General features: G+C 34.2%; 1 non-coding gene across 1 annotated transcript; it reads right to left on the bottom strand.

The window, feature by feature from the left end:
* Positions 1 to 5,427: 5,427 nt before the first annotated feature.
* On the bottom strand, positions 5,428 to 5,534 carry LOC113856889. Its single transcript, XR_003503062.1, has one exon. It is a non-coding gene; the product is annotated as a small nucleolar RNA R71 (small nucleolar RNA).
* Between the last annotated feature and the right edge of the window lie 1,814 nt (positions 5,535 to 7,348).

Genomic DNA, 7,348 nt, shown 5'->3' with positions numbered 1-7,348 from the left:
CAAACAAAAGGGAAAGAGAAAACTCCAATTGACAAGAATTCAATCATCAAATTGATTTTTCAACATTTCTAATACCCAATTCTGTATCTTTCTGATTTCTCATCCAAGTCAAATTATTCATCCAATGATCAGCATGATCATTACACTGTTTTAACCACTTAATCAACAAAAACATGCCATTTGAATTCATGTAATTTAGCAAAGTTTCATATGAGCAAAATTAAAAAGATATGTTCACAGCTCACAAGTAGTGTTTCCCTTATCTTTTTGCTTATTTAAACTTATTCCCCATTGCTCCTCTTTTCTCTTTGGTTGTTTAAGCCTAAATGTCTTTTCCATTTAACCTTTACCTTGGCCACATTACAAGCTAAATAAAAGTCCTTTTGATCTTTAACAACATGTGTTTCAAGTTGTGAAAATTAGAAGCTTGTCAAAGCTTGATTGTGCTAGTTTTCATGTTGTGTTGAGCGTAAATAATAGCCAAAAATATTTGAGAGTTGAGAGCTATACACTATCTATGAGGTTCTATCATTTTTGAATCTTTCTTTATTTTAACTTGCCTTCTTGCTTACTTTTAATGTCATTTGTGTCTCATTGATTGTTTGTTGCCTTGATTCTAGAAATGTTTGTTCTCCTTCTTTATTCTTTGCATTGGAAATTCATTAGAAAGTTTTGCCCCAGAGTGCAAAGGATTAAGTGTGGGGGTATTTGATAGTCATATTTTAGTACATCTTTCTCTCCATGTTTTTGGTTTAATTGTGCTTCATTAGTGCATTATTTTGATGTGTTAGTTTAGATTTGTGTTAGTAAGTAATTTAGGATTTAAATATAAATCTTTCTTAATTCCCGCCATAATTTCTTATTTTGACACAGTTTCTTGCAAAGACCATATCTGGAGCTACACTACTCGGAATTGGACAAAATTGGTGTCCCTGGTAAGATAAGACAGAGATCTACAACTTCTCTGTTGGGAGAAAAGCCCAGTTCGAGCATCTTCAAGTCCAAAATTGCGTCACAATGTTGCCCTGCACTAAAATTTTCAGAATTTGATTGTATTGTTGATTTTACTTAGATAGGGAGTTGGGTCTTAATTATGCCCAATTATTATGTCTTTTACTTAGTTAGGTGTTTAGGAAACTCATTAGGGAGTTAGACCTTAATTAAGCCTAATTATTTTATCTTTAAATAGAGGTTATGACTCTATGTACGAATCCTTGTTTTTCTTTTCCCGTAATTTTTCAGAATTACAAAAGTCTTTATTTTAAATTCTTTCCTTTATTTTCGTCTCTCAACCTTCCATCTTTTCATATTTTCTGGTTTTGGCCGAAGCAAACATGATCATGAAGCAAGGCTAATCCATCAATCGGTTCAAGGTTTCAAGAACAACATTGCGTTTGAGTTTCGGGTTAGGTTCTATCGAATTCGCGCTTTTCCTCCTCTTTTCTTATTAGGATAATTATGTTTTTCATGATATTGATTTTTCGTTTGCATTCTAAACAGAGAATGAGAATTTCAGATTTGAAATAAATGAATTCATCTAATTCAATAAATCAATTGTTCTGAATTTTGTTAGAGCATTGGATTTGCGATTATAGTTCTTGTTTTGATGAAATTCATAATCTAGATTTAGATTGTGGGTTATTAATGTCGTATTGAATTAGTGTTGATTGGAAATTCGTTGGAATTATATTCGTGTAACAATGAGAATTGCATTGTAGTGATTGATATCTTGATTTGGTTGAATTTCATATTTCATTTCGTTATAATTATTCCTTGTTCTTTTCTTTTCTGTTGTTTACAATTTAATTCAAAACAATCCTTCTCTAAGCTAATCTGAAATCATATGATGGAACCAGAAATAGAATGTATCTTATGTCCTTGTGAGATGACCTAAGTTTACTCCTTGTATTGCAAAATTTTTAAGAAAATCTAGTTTGTTTGATACCATTGCGACGTGGTTATCAGAGGCTTCTTTGGAACGATCACTTTTTCCAGTAAAAGTGATCACGCGCACTTTGCTATGATTGAAGCTTCTCTAGAACGATCACTTTTGCCAGGAAAAGTGATCACGTGCACCTTGCATTCCTAGAGGCTTCTCTAGAACAATCACTTTTTCTGATAAAAGTGATCATGTGCGCTTTGCTATGCTGGTGCTCTTCTCTGGAACGATCACTTTTTCCAAGAAAAGTGATCATGCGCGCTTTGCTATGACTGAAGCTTCTTTGGAATGCTTACTTTCATCAGCAAAAGTGATCACGTGCAGATTTCCCTTCACTTTCAAGTATGGAATGATCACTTTCACTAGCAATAGTGATCACGCCCAGCTTTTGCTTCATTAAACCTTGTTCCTTGATTCCATTTTTGCTACTTTCCTTCTATCTCTCCTTTGATCTTCCAACCTCATGAACTTAACTCAGAATTTCCTACAAAAATATGATTGAATCATTAATTTCTACACAGAAAATTCATTAATTCTAAAACAACTATGTGTTTAGAGAAAACTTTAATCATTATATTAATTTTTATAAGTTTTTCTGCTTTTTCCAACATGTTTTCTTTATTAGAGGTATTAAAACTAAGGTAAAATATGGATTTATCAGCACCCCAAACTTGAATTTTTGCTTGTCCTCAAGTAAATCAAAACATATCAAAGGCATGAATTCATTCTTCAATTGAAATTCATAATGAAAACTTTTTTACACATCAGAGCAATTCAGATTTTTAAAATTCATTCCACTTCAATCCATTCTAATTATTTTCTCACTAAGTCATTCACTAATTCTTCATTATGATAGTCAAACTTGAATCATCTTTTTGCTACAAAATCTCATACATTTCAGTCAAGCAAATCATCAAAGTTGCATGCAAAACAGAGTTGAGAAATATTATCACAGCTCTGATGAATCCATATTTTTACTGATATTTTAGCATAATTCTAACTCATTTGATAAGGAAAATATATGAAGAAAGCAGAAAAACTCAGAAAAAGAGAATGATTTGAAGTTTTCTTTCAATTTATAGTTATTTTAGAAATTGTGAAATTTTAGCTTAGAAATTAAGTTTTTGATCTTGTTTTTGAAGGAACAATTCGAGCAAGGGTCATATGGATGGAGGCTTGACGGAAAGGTAGAGGAAAGTAGCAAGTCTAGACTCCAAAACACAAGAACAAGGAAATGCAGACTAGCGTGATCACTATTGTTAGTGAAAGTGATCACTCCAGAGCTCAAAGAAGAAGTGAAGCCTGGGCGTTACCACTCTTACCAGCAAAAGTGAACGTTCCAAAGAGTGAAAATATCAAGATGCTCTATGTTATCACTCTTATCACTAAAAGTGAATATTCCAGAGAAGCTTCATACTTAGCATACCTGGCATAACCACTTTTATCAGCAAAAGTGAGCTTTCCAGAGAAGGCAAAATTTTAGTATATTCTGCATGATCACTCCTGTTGGCAAAAGTGAGCGTTCCAGAGAAGGCGAAGTTTCAGAGTTTTTTGCGTAACCACTTTTATCACTGGAAGTGGATGTTCTAGAGAGTCCTCAACCTGGCAAGTTGCGCGTGACCACTTTTACTCATAAAAGTGATTACACACAACGTCGCGACCTTCTGTGTGGCTACTCTTATCAGCAAGAGTGATAATGCCAAGAATCGGGATTTCTATAAATACATGTTTTGAGCTCAAATCTCGGGGTCTTTCATTCATTTTCCATTTTTTCTGTTAAATTCTCGTTGGGAGAGAGTGAGAGAGAGGAGTGGGGTCGAACCTCAAAGCTTCAAGAAGAGGGATTGGATTGAAGCTCGTGGCTATGGCTTTTCTGAGTTCTTCTTCTTCTTCTCCTTCTTTCTCTTTCTTTGCCACAATGTCTATGTAATTTCTTGTAGTTAGGAGTTTATGGAACTCGAATTGATGTATTGATTTGATTCTTGCTTCTGAAATTTGAGTATTCGGATTAATTGAGTTGTTAATTCTACACTTTACATAGTCTTTGAATGGGAATTCATTTGATTAACCTTAGAGGAACATTTGCCAATGGGAATTGGACTTAATTCTCTGATCTGAATTAACAACCAGAATTTGGGGTTTCTTAGGGATAAGTACACTTAATTCTACAATCCTAATGTTCTAATTCTTAATTCAACATGAAATTGAACTTCACCTACGGGATTAGGGTGGTTTAGTTGCTTGTTAGGGACAATGAGTTAAGGGATTAACCTTTGGCTATTAATATGCGAAAATGATTGTCAATTAACCAAGTTCTTGAATGTTCAGAGGCATAATTGAATTAATATTGACATTCTTGTGAAGTAAATTCCTAACTATTCTTCATTCCTATCTCATTTCATTACACATCTTATACTCTATTTTTCTGCAAGTTCTTTACTTTTAATTGCTCTGGTTTGCTGCTATTACATGTTACAACTCTCCTTCCAAATTCGTATGGCTCAAGTGGTTATAATTCTGTGAAGTGGTACTTGAAACCTAAATTCCCTGTGGAGACGATATTTGGATCTTAATTTTACTCATTACTTGCTACAATTCTAGTTCACTTGCTAGTGTTAGATTGCGAACAACAAGTTTTTGGCGCCGTTGCCGAGGATTTTTTGTATTTCAATATCATTAGTAACAGAAAAATTGCTAGATTGAGTTATTGATTTCTGAATTTTTCTTTTCAATTTTGTATTGCATAGAAGTACTCTATTTTACCTGTACTTAGATAAGTATAGCAAAATAGTAGGTAATTTCTATATGATTTTGCACTTCTGCATAATTCTGCAATTGCAAATTTTCATATGATTTTGCTGTTATTTTTTTGCATCAGCTTTGTTAGTGTATATCTGACTATTGAATTTTAGTTTAACTTTGTTAACTTTTTGGTTGTATATGCAAGGAAAAACAAAAATAAAGCCACTTTGGTATTTGATCCAGACATTGACCAAACTCTAAGAAGGTTGAGAAGTGAAGCAAGAATTAAACAGATTCAAAGAGAGGAAAACGAAAGTTCTACATCAACACTTTAACCTATTCAGATTCCAAGTCAAATAAAGATAGGAGAACAACCAAGATTGAGAAAATTAGGGGATTATGCAATTCCTAATCTCCAAGGATTCAGCCCTTTTATTCTGAGACCTATAATTCAGGCCAACCACTTTTAGATAAAACCTGCACTTCTAAATCTGGTACAGCAAGACCAATTTGCTGGACACCATTCAGATGATCCAAATCTGCACATCTCTAATTTCTTACAACTTTGTGACACAATCAAAATCAATGGGGTAAGTGAGGATGCAATCAGACTTAGATTATTCCCATTCTCATTGAGGGATAAAGCCAAGTGCTGGCTTCAAGCCCAGCCACAAGGGAGTATATCAACCTGGGCTGACCTGGTAAACAAGTTCCTAATCAAGTATTTTCCTCCTTCAAAAGCTGCAAAAATCAGCGGGGAGATTACAACTTTTGTTTAGCAAGAGGGAGAGCCATTGTATGAGGCATAGGAAAGATACAAGGAGTTATTAAGGAAATGTCCTCATCACTGCATACCTGAGTGGATGCAACTTGAAACATTCTATAATGGAATGACTGTTGCAACTAAAACCATGATAGATGCAGCAGCTGGTGGTTCATTGAGTTCAAAAACTTTAGAAGAAGCTCAACAAATCATAGAAATGATGGCATCTTCGATGTATCAAAATATGAATGAAAGACAAGCTGCAAGGAGAGGAGGATATGATGTAAAATCCATAGAAGCCATGTTTACTCAAAATCAACTTCAGAAACAACAATTTTCTGAATAGCTTGCTGCCCTGACTCAACAAATAAGTAACTTGCAGACTGGTGTGGTCCAAAATTCACAATTGAGTTGTGATTTCTGTGGTGGCAACCATGTGAATGGAGCTTGTGATCCCATAGTTATAGAACAACCTGATCAAGTCAATTATATGGGCAACTATCAAAGGCCACAGCAACCATATCCACCTAGTTTCCACCTTAATAACAATAGAAGACAACAATTTTCCAAGTGGAATCCACAGAAATACAAGAGGAAATCTTTAGGAAAATCTAGTTTGTTTGATACCATTGCGACGTGGTTATCACTTCCCTTGGAAGTTAAAACAATTACAACTGAATACCAAAAACTAAAAAATGACAAAAAGCTCTTTTTCTAAGTTTCTAATTCCTATTTATAGAGTTCCTCTAATTCTTCGACTTAACCCTTGGAATTCTGAAAGTTAGTTATCCCCAAGTGTTCTGGAATCTTCTAAAAGTGATACAAAAGCTCCAAACGTCCAGAATTGGCGAGAAGAAAAAGTTATAAAAATTGCAGAGTTTTGCGCCAAAACGCGCAGTGACTGAAGTGAAGGCGCGCAGTTGTGTGCCTTGGCTGCAAGTGATGTGAGTTGCAACTCTCAGTTGCACGCCAAGGCTTCAAGTGATGTGCGTTTCAACGCATATCACTTCAATGAATGCTTCTTCCATATGCTCAGCTCTGTGTTGCTACGCCATCTGTTATGAGTTGCCACTCTCTATTGCGCGCCAAAGCTCCAAGTGATATACGTTTCAACACAATGGTAGTTATCCAGTTACAATTGCTGGAGTGTTAACGCACATAACTCAGAGTAGCCACGCAGACACAGTGCTGTATTTTCTTCTTTCCACGTTCAAACGCCAATCACTTGGAGTTGTAACGCTCAGCTCTTAGGATTTCTTCAAGCTTGATTCTTTAATTTTCTTTTTTAATTTCAGCTTTTAATCCTTCCTTTAAGCACTTTCAACAACTTTCTATCTTTTGCATGAACTCCTACAAAAACTCTAAACAATTTTTAATATTTCAACAAAACAACAATTTATATTAATTATTTAATTTTTGTGATCTTTTCAAGTTTATTTTAGAACTATTTGCCTAATTATTAACCAAAAACTATGCTAAAAACATGGTAAAATATGGATTTATCACCACCTCAAACTTAGAATTTTGCTTGTCCTCAAGCAAATCAAATCAAACAAAAGGGAAAGAGAAAAATCCAATTACAAGAATTCAATCATCAAACTAATTTTTCAACATTTCTAATACCCAATTCTGTATCTTTCTGATTTCTCATCCAAGTCAAATTATTCATCCAATGATCAGCATGATCATTACACTGTTTTAACCACTTAATCAACAAAAACATGCCATTTGAATTCATGTAATCCAGCGAAGTTTCATATAAGCAAAATTAAAAAAATATGTTCACAACTCACAAGTAGTGTTTCCCTTATCACTCAATTAGTGTTTAGGCTCAGTATTTGCTCTCAAAATCATCATTTTTACTACACTCTACCATAGGCTTGCATAAATTTTCAATCTCCTCT

Source organism: Abrus precatorius, unplaced genomic scaffold, assembly GCF_003935025.1.
Source record: "Abrus precatorius isolate BTA unplaced genomic scaffold, Abrus_2018 Scaffold12, whole genome shotgun sequence".
Classification (NCBI taxonomy): Eukaryota; Viridiplantae; Streptophyta; class Magnoliopsida; order Fabales; family Fabaceae; genus Abrus; species Abrus precatorius.
This window is presented reverse-complemented; position numbering and strand designations above follow the sequence as displayed.